Genomic DNA, 16,442 nt, shown 5'->3' on the forward strand with positions numbered 1-16,442 from the left:
GTCCCCAGGGAGGAGAGACCCTGAGAGAAAGGGGTTACTGCCAGGGGCAGCACCCCAAGTAAACAGGGCCCTGGGGTCCTGGGAGGGACACAGGGGTCAGAGAACAGATGGATCACTGGTCTGCAGAGGGTGCTCCAGAGCTGGAATGAGCTAATTCCCAGGAGTCACCAGCATGAGGTGCCGCAGGGGTGAGTCTGCCTGTCTACAGTCACCTACTCCAGTGTTTCTCAGCCGTTTAGATACCAGGGACCGGCTTGCTGCCTTCCAAAACCGTGTCAGGAAGGTCTCAGGGACTGGCACCAGTAGGAACACTGTGTGACACTGCACACCATAGTAATTGTAGTGGTATGATTATGACATAATTATGATGCACCTTATACAAGATCTGTCATGTGAGGTGTCTATGGAAGTTATGAATATTGACTGTGCATCTTCATTTCAGATGTGCTTGCTCTGGGTAACACCCGCAGCAGCCAACAATAAAGAAGCTAGACAGTGCTAATAACCCATCAACAAAGACAGTGGCCATGGAAAAGGTTTGTCCACATCTGGGGACGCTTCAAACAGACTATGGATAGTGACTGCTATGACTCAGCAAGGGCAGGTGACCAGACCACATGGTATTGAACTCCCTTTTGGTACCTGTATTTTTCCACAAACTGGGCTGGGAACTTATCTTAGAACAAAGGGGTTCCCGCCATATGGGGAGGCTATCAAAGATGGGGTGTGACATCATTTCTTGGCCTCACTCCCCACAAAAGAGAACACCTGGAAACATGACTGAACTGGGGGAAATGCTGGGTATGAGCCTGGGACTTGAGAGAGCCCAGCCTTTGATTCCCTGCTCTGTCCTGTGGCAGGCTTAGCTGCTCAGTCCCTCATAGGTAAATGAGGTAACAGCACTTCTCTACTTCGCAGGGCGCTGGGAGGGGAAATATAAGGACGATGACCAGGCACTCAGATCCTGGCATTAGGGGACCCACACAAATAGCACAGAGAGGGAAGCACAGTATTGGGCTTGAAAATGCAGATTTTGGTTTTGAATACTAAGGTGAGCTGACAGTGCCCCTTTGAGTCACACGCTTGTTGACTTGTGCAATTGGCACCTAACAATTTGGAGAAAGAGTAGCTGATCCAGAGCATGATACTCACCTCTCCCAATTCAGACCCTCCCTCCCGCTTGCGTCTTTGTCTGATGCTCAGATACAAGATGACAACAACAACAATAAACATAGTATCTGTATGGAATCCCCAAGATGGGAACATGCCTCAACCACATGGGCTGGGCTGGGCAACGCAGGAGGTCAGGCTGGTGCCATCTGGTCTTAAAATCTATGACTCTGCAGCTGAGACCCCATTAACTCGTATGGTTATAATCTTCAGCCTTCCTCCCCCTGTACCCCGCCGATATCACGTTGACTTATCTCTGACACTGGACTGGAAGCCAGTGTCCTTGTCTTTCTTCCTCTTGCACTGGATCTCGATATCTAGTACGCTTTGGGGCACTTAAAAATAATAAAGGGCAATGATGGTGAAACGAAGAACTCCCTGATTTTAACACAGGGCTGAGATTACCCAACCTAGCAAGCGTGATGTCTCCCCACAACCACCAGCCGGGCTCCTGCGGACACCGGCACATGGACATTGCACTTGATTTCTGACCCATTACCATTTTAATTACAAGGCTGCACATCACATCTTAGAATGCAAAGCACATCTGACATGACTTGGAAAAACTTAAAATGGTCTAACCCGGGTGTTGGCTTTGAGTGCTGCCAGTCCCGGGGGGGCGCTGCTTTCTCCAGACTCAGTCAGGTGATTCCAGGCCCCCAACTGATCCATCTGGATCAAATTCATTTTACCTTTACAACTTTCTGAAACAAAATTTCTTACCCTAGTCTGTGGCTTCTGAGAGATTTCCTCCATCCCTCCTCCAGGAAACAACAAGGATGAGTCTGACTTGTGCACAGTAAAGGTAACCTCTTAAATTCCTCTTGACTGCTAAGGGGGAGCATTACTGTCAGTGGGACAAGTCTGGATTAGCACTCCCATCCTCTTCCCTTACCTCTGTTTTGTCAGTTACTCTCAGGCAATCTTGCCATATATCTAAGTCTTTGCATGGCTTTAAATGACATTGGTGGGGTTGGGTTAAAATGTACAGCAGCTTCACCTCAGCAAGGAGTTAAACTTGTGTTAAAGTTGGGAGTTAAACATGTGTTAAGTACTTTCTAGTGTTCATAGTCAAACCTAAATCAAGCCAGCTCAATCATAAGGAAGCCTGCTGAATTAACAAGATTTGCATGGAGTTTGTTTCCAGTTACAATGAGTTATTACACACTGTAATGGATGCTAGGGTGTGGTGCTCTTGGAGAGAGAGGACTCCCATTGCTGATCACATTATAGCAATGAGCTCTTCTGCTTGCTACTCGAGCAAAGTGAGTCTGGAATTATCACCAGGGGGATTCAGATCAAGACCTGCGATGAGCAGCCCCACAGGGTTCTCAGAGGTACAGAACTGACTTACCCTTCGGTTGTTGTTTGCAGTCTTTTTGTAGCCATGATGGTCCCAGGATAATAGAGGGAGAATCTGGGCAACCTGTCACCTGCAGGTTGGGTAAAATACAGTCAACTGGACTTTAAGAGACCCAGAGAATATAAAAATGAATGTCAGTGTCTAGCAGGCATCCAATTACTCCCATTAATCCGTTGGTAGCTTCCAGAGGTCTTTGTGTTTCTTGCAGAAATGCTGCCAGAGAGCAGGGCCAGGATTTCCGCTCATCTCGTAGGAGTTCACTGGAAGGGCCTGTAGAGCGCGTGCGCACCTTCTCTGGACTGCGAGGGTTAATGCTGCTTTTTTGTTTTATTGGGTAGCCTGGGTGTTAGGCAGTTTAGGCTCCTTCTGTGTGGGGAGCAAGGATGAGAGCTGGGTCATCTGCTGCATTGGGTGAGGCTAGAGGTTCTGAACGGGGGCGCGGGGGAGCTGCTGGCCCCTGAGCTGCAACTGAAGGAGGTGGGCCAGTGGCAGGGCGTAGCTTGTGCACTGGGCAGGGCTGGGGGAACACATTTGAATGGTTTCTCTATGACCACCAGGGCTGAAGGCCTCCTCTTTAAAACGAAAGCTGAGGCTCTGGAGCATCACAGTGCAGCCTCAAAAGGACAGTGCCCATTGTTGATCTGGACTGAGCTGGTCCAATTCACCTGAAAGGAGTGGTACCTACACAGCTCTGGGCTGTGTTGCATTAGGAAGATAGCAGGGTGGCTCACATGGTTTTTCTCCTTTGGGATAGGCAGAGGGCGGAAAATTCTGAGAATTCACTGTCTGGACTCCAGTTCTGGTCACTTCCTTTATGTTTGCCGCAGAACGCTGTGCACATGTGATCACTGGGAACGTCAGACACCATAGACGGCCAGGCTAAAGGAGATGCAGGACTCTCACCTAACTCCATCCTTATCCAGCCACATGTAGAACCTGTGCAGTGATGATGCCTCACTGGCCATCCCTGGAATCTAGTCAGTGGCTCAGCTGCTCTTACTGTTCAACACATTTGAACTTTCCTTCTTCCTCTTCTTGCTTCTCATCTCCCAGAGGGCTTTATACATGCTATTTCCCAAATGGTTTATAGACTGCGATCCACATACACTGACTCATGTCTCCTCTGAAGCTTTTCCTTTAGTTCCCTGCACCTTTCCTGATGGTTATCCTCCAAACTTGGAATTATTTCTGTGGCCAAAATTTTTCAGTAGTTTTGCCTCCATTCTTAACAAACCATGGTGATACATCTCCGAGTGTGTGATTTCACACACATACTCCACCTCCAATAAAAACAGCATCTCACAGCAAGCTCATATTTAGCATCCTACAACCTCAGGATCTTTCTCAGATGAACTGCTTCCCAGACTTCATGCCCCAGGCTTTCTTTTGACTTTTTACGTCCCCTCCCGGAGTCCTTAAATGGTAACCTGAGTGTGATAACTATGTGGCGGGGGTGTGATGGTATGGATCCTAAGTGACTTGCCCACGGTCACACAAAGACTGTGTGGCACAGCCAGGAATGGAACCCTGGTGTCCTGAGCCCTGTTCAGTGTTTTAACAAGACTGAACCACTCGTAACTGTGCACATTTTTTTCTACTGAACCTTACACTGAACATTCTTTTGTTTGATCCTGTTGCCGGCCCAAAGGGCCCGAGGAGGAGCAACAGTGGGGGTTCGTTGCCCGGAGTGCGTCGCACTAATTAACACACCAGGGTGGAGAAGCAAACCAAGTTTATTTGAGCTCAAATTGGGTGCCAGGGAGAAAAAGCATCTCAAATCCTGCACCCCCGCACGCAGGCGGGGTCCCAGCATTTATACCCCCCTTGGTTTTCCCCCTTCCTCCCTCCCCCTTGCAACAGTTACACTTAACTCTATAATGTAGCTTGTTAGAACTGTTCTCATTCGCACATTTATCTATGGCCTTCAGAGCACAGACGCATGCAGATTTTCCTCCCCCTTCTCCCCCTTACTTACTGCCATTTTTTGCTGTTTCGAGCTGTCCTGCAGCTGCAAGCTAAGACAGCTGACAGTTACACATTTTGCTTGCTGTTTATTAGCATCTTAGGCTGGTTAAAGTTTACAGCATGGAAGAACTTTGGTTCACTCAGGCCCAAAGTCACAACTTTGGTTTACTTAGGCCTAGAGACACCAACAATTCCCCGCTTTGAGAATACTCAACAAATTTTTGGCTGAGTTTTCTCAAACTTTGAAGACAAAAAGCAATGAAGCTCTGCAGAAATATGTACAACTGCTCTTTTGAGCTTAGTCACCCCCAACCCAGGAATGAATGCATGGACAAAAGAGTGGAACCTTGTTCATTTAACAACTAAAGGATCGGGGCACTGACTATAAATCAGGCTTAGTATACCAAGTGGTTTAATTTCCCAGCTGTCTTGGTGAATAATTTAGTCCCATATGCATCCTCCCCATGGATTCGGCAGGATTCGGTATGTGGGAGCCCACACCCACCCTAACCAGTCCATATGCTTGGAAGGAGCACTGTGAATGTCCACACTTTCATCCAGAAAGTGTCCAAGTATGTTTCCATGACCACAGATCAGATGGTACTCCTGATGTGTCTGTAAGGGCAGTGGGCCAAGTCTGGTGCTCAAGATCACTCGGAATGGCCATCAGCTGGTCATTCAGGAAATCCTGGATTTCTAAACATACTAGATCCCACTGCAATGCCTTCCCAGCCTCAGTGATATTCAATACCATCTCTGTCAGTAACTTCTGGGTCATAGAACTAAGGGTGGAAATGACATGTAACTCACCAACTCCAGCCTGTACTTAAGATAGCTGAGCTTCAAAAATAAGGCTAGGGGCCTTTTCTAGTTGGCCCAATTTCTTATCATGTTCTTGGCTTTTAAGAATATTTCAAATGGCTGCTGCACTATTGGCCCTAGCCCAGAGGGATCTGGTCAATTTTCCCTTCTTTCCAGAGGCTTTTTGTTGTGCTAATCTAATCTTGTTGTGCCCCTTGTGAGCAATTTGGGTATGTAGAAGTGATCTGAAAACTGGATAAGGGCAATGTCATTTAAAATCCAATTAGGGAGGGCAATACATACTGAAGGATTTATCCAAAACACAGGGAGCAGCCTGTAGAATAAACCCCAAAATCCAATTAATACCACATTCCCAAGCATGGGTCCCACAAAAAAAATTTTCTCCTGCCAGTGTATAATTCTTTGTTTCTTCACCAGGGTCAGTTCTCAATGGCCTTTTTAGTCAGGAATTCCTGGACTTTGGAAATGTCAGTGGAGTGAGTGTTTCTTCTTCTTTCCCGAAACAGTCGTGGTTCAGCATCCTACAGGGGAGATTACCAGCACATCACCCTGTAATGGTTTTGCTTTTTCTAGAAAAGTTTAAAGGCACAGTAGATTTGTCAGTGGACAAGGGAGAGGTTACTAGCACGTCACCTTGTCCTTTTTCTCTGCTGTCCAGAAGGCACAGTGGAGCTAGAAGGAGAAATAGGCTAATCATCAGTAGGAGAATTCTCCTGATGTGGAGGGGTCTTTTTGCAGTGAGAATCATGGGTCCAGGCAGTCAGTCTTTGGCACTTCACAGCGGTGTCGGTAGTCAGCAGGACTTAATAAGGGCCTTTCCAGCATGGAGCCAAAGCAGTCTTTCGTTGGTGGACTTTTACATTGATCCCGTCTCCTGGTTCCAAGGAGTGGCAGGGCTGCTAGGGTCTTTGGGTAGCACTTCTTTACCTGTAAAAAAAGAAACCTAACACATTTTATTAGTGCCTGTCTTTGCAGACTTTACAGCTGCTTGGGCACATTTAAGCCCCCCTTTTCTTGGTTGTTAGCCAAGTCTTAGCTGTGAGCAGTGTCCTTGAATGGAGTCAGTGTCTCATTTTTGGACTGAGCTTGCTAGTTAAAGTTTTTTCTCAGTTAACGCGTTCTTTTTCCTTTTCCCCTTTTTGGCTTTTTTTTTTAACCTACAAAGGAAACTTTTACTTTTTACTTATACACCTTTTGTTAACAATGAACACATAATACACATTGCTGTTATACAATACATTAGTCTTATCTAATGTATGCCACATATACCCTTTCACTAAAATAACCTTATTACAGAGCTTTAGAACAACAAACCAGGACAAGCACACCCACTTTGATGAGTTCATTCAATACAACCTGTAGTCCAATAGCTTCCCACCATCCTCAGCCCTCTGGCTAGAAGTCTGAAGTAGCCAGAAGGATCCCATGTACAATATGGGGAGTGGGTTAACTTTTCATGTCCTTGCTTTTAAAGACTGTTGGTATGCAAATCTTAATAACAATTGTTAATTAAAAGATTTGGCCAATGTAGTTTCTTTCTCTTACTTAAGAAAATGTATTAGACTTTAGTATATCACATTTTTTTGATGTATCCAAACACTTTGTATTCTAGGTGGAACAAAACAAGTATCTGCATTCCAATCCAACCCTTCCGCTTGATTTTAAACCAGACCATCCCATAAAAATATTAAACACAACAATTCTGGCCACGAGACAAACACCACAAGACAGAACATATAACACAAGACATAATTTTTACTGTGCCAGTAAATCATGGTACGTTGAATGCTGTTCAGCTGGCATTAATTTTCTTTGATTATCTGAAAGACAAAAACAGAGGTCTACCCCTTCTGGGCAGTCAATCATTGCTTAAAATATACAAATACCCTTGTTGATTTCAGGCAAAACAGGGGAATTACCCCATATTTTCTTGTATGTGTTTCATAGGCAGCCCAGGTTTTAGTGGCTTCTACCTTATCAGTTAGATAATTTGCATTAATGCAGATGCTTTCTGGCCTGCTTTTAAACATTGAAAGAAAACATCACAACTAATAGTGCCCTTAGAGCCTAATAAAATTTCAATTACATAGCACTGTATACATTCTTCAGCTAATTCAACAAAATTGTTCATAGCCAAATGATTGCAATCTAATAATTTCTTTGCCTGAATTTATTTACAAACATTTTAAAGACACCAAGAACTTTTCTCTTTAACATTTTTACAAAGTTCAACTCCTGTTCCCTCCAGCAACTACAGAGTTAACTTTTCACTCTCCCTTAAATCACTTGCTTGTCTTCCAACAGCCCCTTACCAATTCAAATCACCATTCCAAATATCCTCCTGGGTATTTGAAATCCTCATGCTTATACTTACTTACTCCTTCCTTCCACTTCCTTCCTCAAAAGTTTCCAACCTGTTTTCCAATCTCTCTGTCTGTTGCCTGCCCGCCTGGGCCCGATCCTGCTTTTCTTGCTGAACCGTCCCTTCCATGGACACCAACTTGTTCCACTACCAGTTTAGCTAGGAGGGTGGGCTTCTTAACTAGCCCCCCCCCCTTCTGGTCTTTTCACTAAAACATTTTTACTCACAAGACTACCCGAGTCCTCCCTTGTGAGGCTTGCCACCTGGGCAGAAATACATGGCCATTGGGTAAAGGCCATTTACTTAACATATAATCCAAACCCCTTTAGGGGGTTTACCCAAAGACCCACCCATTTGTCTGCTGACACTTAAACAGAAAAGAAAATTACACAGAGAGCAGAGGGAATTACAGTCTAAGCCCGATTTTCCTACTTCTATTACATTGTCCATTACAGGGGACGGTACAGAAGGATCTCAATACAACCTCAGAGCTTCATCGCACACATGGCTTCCACCCTGAGGAATTACGAACGAGAAGTTCAGTTCCGCCCATACACCTAACGCCCAAATGAACAGAGCAGAAAAACAACAGTAACCGGTTAAACAGAACAGAACCAGAACCAGATAGTGCACCAAAACCAGATAGTGTTTCCTTATTCTATTAGGGTTCACCTTTAATCATGCAATTCTTAACATATAACACCAACAGTACCAAACAAAGCAAACATAAAATAACAAGGGTAAAACAGATAGATGGTGCAAATTCTGCAGGGCTCCCCCATTCTTAATTGCTCACTAAACTGACAAAATTTTTAGGGGGTGAGGTAGAATGTTTAGACTGTCCCTTACCCATTTTCCATTTACACACACAGAGGGTGCCCTGTCCACGCTAACGGCTCATAAACTAAGGATCTCTCCCTACAGGGTACTCACACAGGAGAGACTAATGAGGATGACCACGACTCTTCTACACCTCCCTTCAGCAAAGAGCGTCGGCTAGTCTCTGGGAGACGGCGCCGCTTACTCTGATTGCGTCCAGTGAGATGATCAGACTGTCAGTAGCCCACACAGAAAGGAAAGGGGAGGGAAGATGGGTTCACACGCTCCTAGATCCAGGTAGCTTCCTCGCCGGAACATAGGATAGTGTTTCCTAATATCCAACCTAGACCTTCCCCACTGCAACTTGAGACCATTGCTCCTTGTACTGTCATCTGCCATCACTGAGAACAGCCGAGCTCCAGCCTCTTTGGAACTCCCCTCCAGGTAGTTGAAGGCTGCTGGATCGCGTGGGGTTCATCTTGTGCAGATTTCCGACCACCTGGTGTCTCTAAAGAGTAAACAAAAATAAATTTCCGCCTTCAAAAAGCGTTAAAGAGCTTAAGACAGCACTCAGAGCTAGCTGCTCCTCCCACTGAACTCAATGAAAGAGAAATGTCTTCCATCTCTGCCCATCCTCTCCATATGAACATGTAGTACTCTCTTACTTCAGGTGCTTTAGACTAGTCAAGATAGATAGCTAGTCCTGACAGACAGGATGGATGACGGTCCATAGGATGAGTATGTTTCACATTCTTTTTAGGATTGATTAAACAATGTTCATTCAAATGTCTGATTCCCCTGCTGTTGATGCAAAATTGTCTGGGTCTGGCATTTCGCACTGTCCCTGGGCTTTTCCTTTAAGGAATACGAGGTGCTGCTGATGTCATGGTATGCAATTTTGAATTGATTCTAACTTCATTATTTCTTGACAAAATGTTTTCAAACACAGCAAAGCTGGCATCCCACCCAACAGCTATGCCAGGCCAAGACGTGGATGTTAAAACTAACTTGTTTTTGAGATATCCGAGCGCAAAGACTGAACATTTCTTTTAGAGATGGATTTTTTTTTTATGCTCACATAACTCAAAAGGCTGAAGAGATTTTTCTTCAAAGTTTCCTGGAACAAGTCAGTTTGCCTGAGAACAAGCATGAGACATACTCACTCCGAAGAGTGACTAAGAAAGTTAGTGACCACAAATTGAGGCTTAGAATGCAGTGGTGGCCCATAGCTTGTATTGAAATGAGATTGATGGATGAGATAAAAGATTGGTCATGAAATAAAATAAGGCTGATGCCATCACTGGAAGTGATGTCACCATACATGAGGTCACAGGACATGATGCTGTACCATATGTGGTATTATGGCCTAAACCCTTTCCCTTCTGGGGTCAGGCCTAATGCCTTCAGCCTCTTGTCCCCTTACCAGAAGGCCCACTTTACCTAGGAAGAGAAACCAATAGGATTTGGTGTCTGGTCCAGAATCCATGACTAAGTAATGTCACCCCTAGAAATGACAAAGAAACACAGCTAGCTCAAGGTGTCTGTGGGGTAGTACTGAATGCTCCAGGTTCAAACCTTGCTCATGATTCATGAAGCGAGTAATTGCAAAAGTAGCACCCAAACTGACTTCAGAAGCTTGGACATCTGCAAATATTGCCTGTTAGCAGAATCGTTACCATTTCCTACCAGGAAGGGTGAACTCCTGGTCACACCACAGCTGATGAGAGGCATGAACAGTCAGGGCCCATTAGCACATTTTAAAGACTTTAAGGCTCATACTCCTGGCTTTAGGTTTCCAAATGTGCCTAAGGGATTTGGATGCCCACGTCCTACTGAAAGCGATGTATGGATCCAAGCCCCAGGTGGCTTTAAAAATCCCAGCCCTAGTCTGACCTTCAACAGACCCATCCAGAATGGAGAGGTAAGTGTTGTGTTTAGAGGAAGTTGCTCCCTTGTTTATAGCGCTAGAGGGCTGTGAGAATTTGCAGATTGTGCAGTCAGTCCATTGATGGTTTCTGTTAGGGCCCATCCTGAGTTTCTTGCTTCAAATAAAGTTTGCATGCGTACACGCATAGTGTACCCCATGAGTTTCATGAATGTAACAACATGCCCAGATAATGAGGCACTGTGTGAGAAAATATGAAAAATAATTCCTGTCAGACTAACTTGATGTCTTTTGTTGTTGAGAGTACAAGGTTTGGACGCTAAAGGTAATAGTGTTTATGTAATAGACTTAGACTTCTATAAGGTGAGTGACTTGGTAGTGTATGATGTTTTGATTAAATAAGTAGAAAGATTCAAAATCAACATGGTACACATTAAATGGATTCAAAACTTGCTAACTGGTCTTCTCAAAATGTAACTGTAAAAGGGAAATCATCACGTGGGTGTGTTTCTTGGCCCTCTGCTGTTTAATATTTTTGCCAGTGTCCTGGAATAAAATATCAAATCATCACTGATGAAGTTTGCAGATAACACAAAGATTGGGGGAGTGGTAAATAATGAAAAGTGGTAAATCTGGATTGCTTGGTAAACTGAGCCCAAGAAAACAGGCATTTTGATATGGTTAAATGTAAATATCTACATCGAGAACAGGGAATGTCCTCCATACTTGCAGGATGAGGGACTCTCCCCTGGGAAGCAGCGACTCTGAAAAAGATTTTGGGGACATGGTGGATAATCAGCTGAACATGAGCTCACAGTGTGATGCTTTGGCCAAAAGGTCTAATGCATTGCATAAATGGAGGAATACGAAGTAGAGGGGTTATGTTACCTCTGTATTTGGCACTGATGTGACCACTGCTGGAATCCTCTGTCCAGTTCTGGTATCCACATTTCAAGAAGGATGTTGGACTGGGTTCAGAGCCACAGGAATAATTAAAGTATTTGAATATATGCCTTATAAGGAGAGACTCAAGGACATTAGGCTATGTCTACACTACGAAATTAGGTCGAATTTATAGGTCAATTTTTTTAGAAATCGATTTGATACAGTCGATTGTGAGTGTCCTCACTTAAGACCTTTAAGACCCTTAAGTTGGTGGAGTGCGTCCACAGTACCAAGGCTAGCGTCAACTTCCAGAGCATTGCACTGTGGGTAGCTATCCCACAGTTCCCGCTGTCTCTGTGACCCATTGGAACACTGGGTTGAGCTCCCAATGCCTGATGGGGCAAAAACATTGTTGCGGGTGGTTCTGGGTAAATGTTGTCAGGCCCTCCTCCCTCCCTCCGTGAAAGCAACAGTAAAAAATCGTTTCTTGTTTTTTTTCCTGGATTACCCATGTAGACGACATACCACAGCAAGCATGGAGCCCGCTCAGCTCACCGTCACCGTATGTCTCCTGGATGCTGCCAGACATGGTAGTCCATTGCTACACAGCAGCAGCTCATTGCCTTTTGGCAGCAGACTTTGCATTATGACTGGTAGTCATCATCGTCGTCTCCTGGGAGGTCTTTTAGCCGATCTTGGTGAGATTGGTTGGGGGCACCTGGACATAAATGGAAGACAACAATGGCCAGCAGTCGTACTGCACCATCTTCTGGCGAGCAGCCCGTAGATGATGATGGCTAGCAGTCGTACTGCACCGTCTGCTGCCAGCCTAAGATGTATAAGAGAGATAGAGCAGATCAAAACAATAAAAAGACCAGATTTGTTTTGTATTCATTTGCTCCCCCCAATAGTGGAGGGAGGGGCAGGTCAGTGGTTTGCGCATTGGCCTGCTAAACCCAGGGTTTTGAGTTCAATCCTTGGGAGGGGGCATTCTGTGTGACAATACTGTAAGCCATGTCATCAGCCCCCCTCCCTCCATCAGAACAACAGCAGGCAATCATTTCACACCTTTTTTCAGCGCAGATGCCACAGCACTGGGATCAGGGAGCCCGCTCAAATCACTGCCACTGCACTATAACCACCACACATTATCCTGCAGTATATGCAGAACCAGACCCTACAAAAGCAAAACCAGGCCAAGGAGGCGACAGCAGCGGGTGATGAGGACATGGATACAGACTTCTCTCAAAGTACATGCCCTGGCAATGTGCACATCATGGTGTTAATGGGGAAGGTTCATGCCGTAGAAAGCCGATTCTGGGCCTGGGAAACAAGCACAGACTGGTGGGACCGCATAGTGTTGCATGTCTGGGACAATTCCCTGTGGCTGCAAAACTTTCGCATGCGTAAGGGCACTTTCATGGAACTTTGTGACTTGCTTTCCCCTGTCCTGGAGCACAAGAATACCAAGATGAGAGCAGCCCTCACATTTCACAAGCGAGTGGCGATAGCCCTCTGGAAGCTTGCAACACCAAACAGCTCCCGGTCAGTCGGGAATCAATTTGGAGTGGGCAAATCTACTGTGGGGGCTGCTGTGATCCAAGTAGCCAACACGATCACTGAGCTGCTGATATCAAGGGTAGTGACTCTGGGAAATGTGCAGGTCATATAGTGGATGGCTTTGCTGCAATAGGAATCCCTAACTGTAATGAAACTCCCACCCCTTCGTTCACTCTACTTCCCTGTAAGCTAACCACTCTCCCCTCCCCACTTCGATCACTGCTTGCAGAGGCAATAAAGTCATTGTTGCTTCACATTCATGCATTCTTTATTAATTCATCACACAAATAGGGGATAACTGCCAAGGTAGCCTGGGAGGAGTGGGGGAGGAGGGAAGGACAAGGCCACACTGCACTTCAAAACTTATTGAATGCCAGCTTTCTGTTGCTTGGGCAGTCCTCTGGGGTGGAGTGGCTGGGTGCCCGGAGGTCCCCCCACCGCGTTCTTTGGTGTCTAGGTGAGGAGGCTATGGAGCTTGGGGAGGAGGGTGGTTGGTTACACAGGGGCTGTAGAAGTGGTCTGTGCTCAAGCTGCCTTTCCTGCAGCTCAACCATATGCTGGAGCATATGAGTTTGATGCTCCAGCAGTCTGAGCATTGACTCCTGCCTTCTGTCAGCAAGATGATGCCACCTATCATCTTCAGCCTGCCACTTATTATCTTCAGCCCGCCACCTGTCCTCGTGTCAGGGCCGGCTCCAGGCACCAGCATATCAAGCAGGTGCTTGGGGCGGCAACTCAGGAGTGGGGCGGCACTTTCAGGGATTCGGCAGAGGGTCCCTCACTCCCGCTCGGAGCAAAGGACCTCCCGATTGCGATCGTGGCTCTAATTTTTTTTTTTTTTGGCTGCTTGGGGCAGCCAAAACCCTGGAGCCGGCCCTGCCTCGTGTTCATATTGCGCTTTCCTGGACTTTTACATTGTCTGCCTCCACACATTCTGCTGGGCTCTTTCAGTGTGGGACGACTGCATGAGCTCAGAGAACATTTAATCGCGAGTGCGTTTTTTTCCCACCTTCTAATGTTCCCTAGCCACTGACAAGGAGAAGATAGTGTGAGCATTGAAATATTTGCAGCTGGTGGAGGGAAAAAAAGGGAGAGTGTAGTTAAAAAGACACATTTTATAGAACAATGGGTAGACTCTATCATGGTAAACCTTGCTGTTAACATTACATAGCCCATGTGCTTTTGGTACAAGGTCGCATTCTGCCTCTTATTGAGGGCCTGCCGGTTTGGTATGAGAGATCATATATGCAGGGCCGGTGGGACACAGAATTTGGCTTGCTGGTAGACATGGTAAGACACAGTCTTTTGGCTTCTTTAACCTTCATAACATGTGGGGATGGTTTCAAACAGCAGCGCCCTCATTTCCCATACCAAGCACCCGATGGGTTGGTCATTTAAAATGAGTTGGCCAGTTAAAAGGAGGACTGGTGGCGGTTTTTGGCTTAGTGTGCAGCACAAACCCAAATTAACCCCCTCCACACACACACACAATTCTCTGGGATGATCACTTCACCCCCTCCCCCCACCATGTGGCTAACAGCAGGGAACATTTCTGTTTAGCCACAGGCAAACAGCCCAGCAGCAACGGGCACCTCTGAATGTCCCCTTAATAAAGTCACCCTATTTCAACCAGGTGACCAGGAATGATATCACTCGCCTAAAGATAACACAAAAACATAAAGAATGGATGTTGTTTGAATGCCAGCAAACACTGGGACCATACACTGCAGTGCTTTGTTATGCAATGAGTCCTGACTACGTGCTACTGGCCTGGTTGGTAAAGTGTCCTACCATGAAGGATGGAATAAGGCTGCCCTCCCCAGAAACCTTTTGCAAGTACATCCGGGAGAGTACATCCGGGAGACTTTTATGGAGATGTCCCTGGAGGATTTCCACTCCATCCCCAGACACGTTAACAGACTTTTCCAGTAGCAGTACTGCCCATGAATGCCAGGGCAAAGTAATCATTAAACACACTTGCTTTTAAACCATGTCTAATAATTACAACGGTACACTCACCAGAGGTCTCTTCTCCACCTACAGGGTCCGGGATCCCGCCTTGGTTGGGTTCAGGGGGTACTGACTCCAGGTCCAGGGTGAGAAACAGTTCCTGGCTGTCGGGGAAAATGGTTTCTCCGCTTCCTTGCTGTGAGCTATTTTCAAACTTGTCCTCATCATCTTCCTCATCCCCGAAACGCGCATTGCTGTTGCGTGCTACTCCATTGACGGAATCAAAGCTGCACCACCTAGGGTACGTCCATACTTACGGCCGGGTCGACGGGTAGCGTTTGACTTCTCGGAGTTCGAACTATCACGTCTAATCTAGACGTGATAGTTCGAACTCCAAACGCGCACCCGTCGACTCCGGAGCTCCACCACCACGAACGGCGGTGGCGGAGTCGACAGGGGAGCTGCGGACTTCAATCCCGCGGCGTCTGGACAGGTAAGAAGTTCGAACTAAGGTAGTTCGACTTCAGCTATGCTATTCGTGTAGCTGAAGTCGCGTATCTTAGTTCGACCCCCCACCCTAGTGTAGACCAGGCCCTAAGGCCTGGTCTACACTGGGGGGGTTCGATCTAAGGTACGCAACTTCAGCTACGCGAATAGCGTAGCTGAAATCGAAGTACCTTAGTTCGAATAACTTACCCGTTCTCACGGCGCGGGATCAACGTCCGCGGCTCCCCTGTCGACTCCGCCACCGCTGTTTGCAGTGGTGGAGTACCGGAGTCGACCGCGGCGCTTCCGGAGTTCGAACTATCGCGTCTAGATGAGATGCGATAGTTCGAACTCCGAGAAGTCGAACTCACCGCGTCGACCCGCGCGGTGAGTATGGACCTGCCCGAAGTCATTGAAATCAATGGGTCGTCGTGTACAGAAAAGTATACTTCAGCGGATCCCATTCTGGCCGTCAGTGATTTGGGATCTTTGCTTTTGTTTCATTTTCAGTGTTTGTCATTGAACCTACAGCAACAAATTACACAACTGAAGAGACAGGAAATGATATGGAGCAGGTAGTGAAGAAAGGGGCGCTGACTGCTGGAAAGAGGGTGTCACAATCTGCCGACCCAGAAACAAGATGCAGACGGCAGCACTGCATGCAAAAATCACGAGTCAGACCACAACAATCATATTAGCTTAAAAAAATCATGTCTTAAAAATAATAACATTTTTGTTCTTTTTCTTTGCCTTCTGGTTTCTGAGTCTTTAGGGAGCACTCATGTCACGTTTTCCAGCTTTTCTTTGCAACCATGAGCTCCAGAAATTTACTTTAAAAAAAAAGCTGAGCTCCTCACCTAATCATAAGAAAAACACCAGATTTCATAAGACTCATTGTAAAGTCAAGAAAGTTGTCAACTCTGCTAAAGATCCCAGGACCGGCTTGTCTGAATAGACTGGTAGTTTTAAGTAGAGTGTATTATGAGAGAGCTGGTTGCAATTCCATAGCTAAGGTCAAAAGGAGCATTTCATTATGGGCTGGTCCATGGCTGGTGGGTACCATAGGCTGGAGGAGGCTGTGACTCTCCAAACAGTCAGGCGTGGCCCCTACCACACTCTGCCCCCAACCCCCTCCCCCTGCTTCTGCTCCGTGTGGCGGTTTCAGTCTCCCTGTG

At 46.3% G+C, this 16,442-nt stretch overlaps 1 long non-coding RNA gene across 1 annotated transcript; it reads left to right on the forward strand.

Annotated features, from left to right (window-relative positions):
• The first annotated feature begins 422 nt into the window (after window positions 1–422).
• Window positions 423–15,942, forward strand: LOC123354255. Its single transcript, XR_006574690.1, has 3 exons — window positions 423–536; window positions 1,899–1,975; window positions 15,778–15,942. It is a non-coding gene; the product is annotated as an uncharacterized LOC123354255 (long non-coding RNA).
• The last annotated feature ends 500 nt before the right edge of the window (window positions 15,943–16,442 follow it).

The sequence above is a fragment of the Mauremys mutica genome, chromosome 21 (assembly GCF_020497125.1).
Source record: "Mauremys mutica isolate MM-2020 ecotype Southern chromosome 21, ASM2049712v1, whole genome shotgun sequence".
Classification (NCBI taxonomy): Eukaryota; Metazoa; Chordata; order Testudines; family Geoemydidae; genus Mauremys; species Mauremys mutica.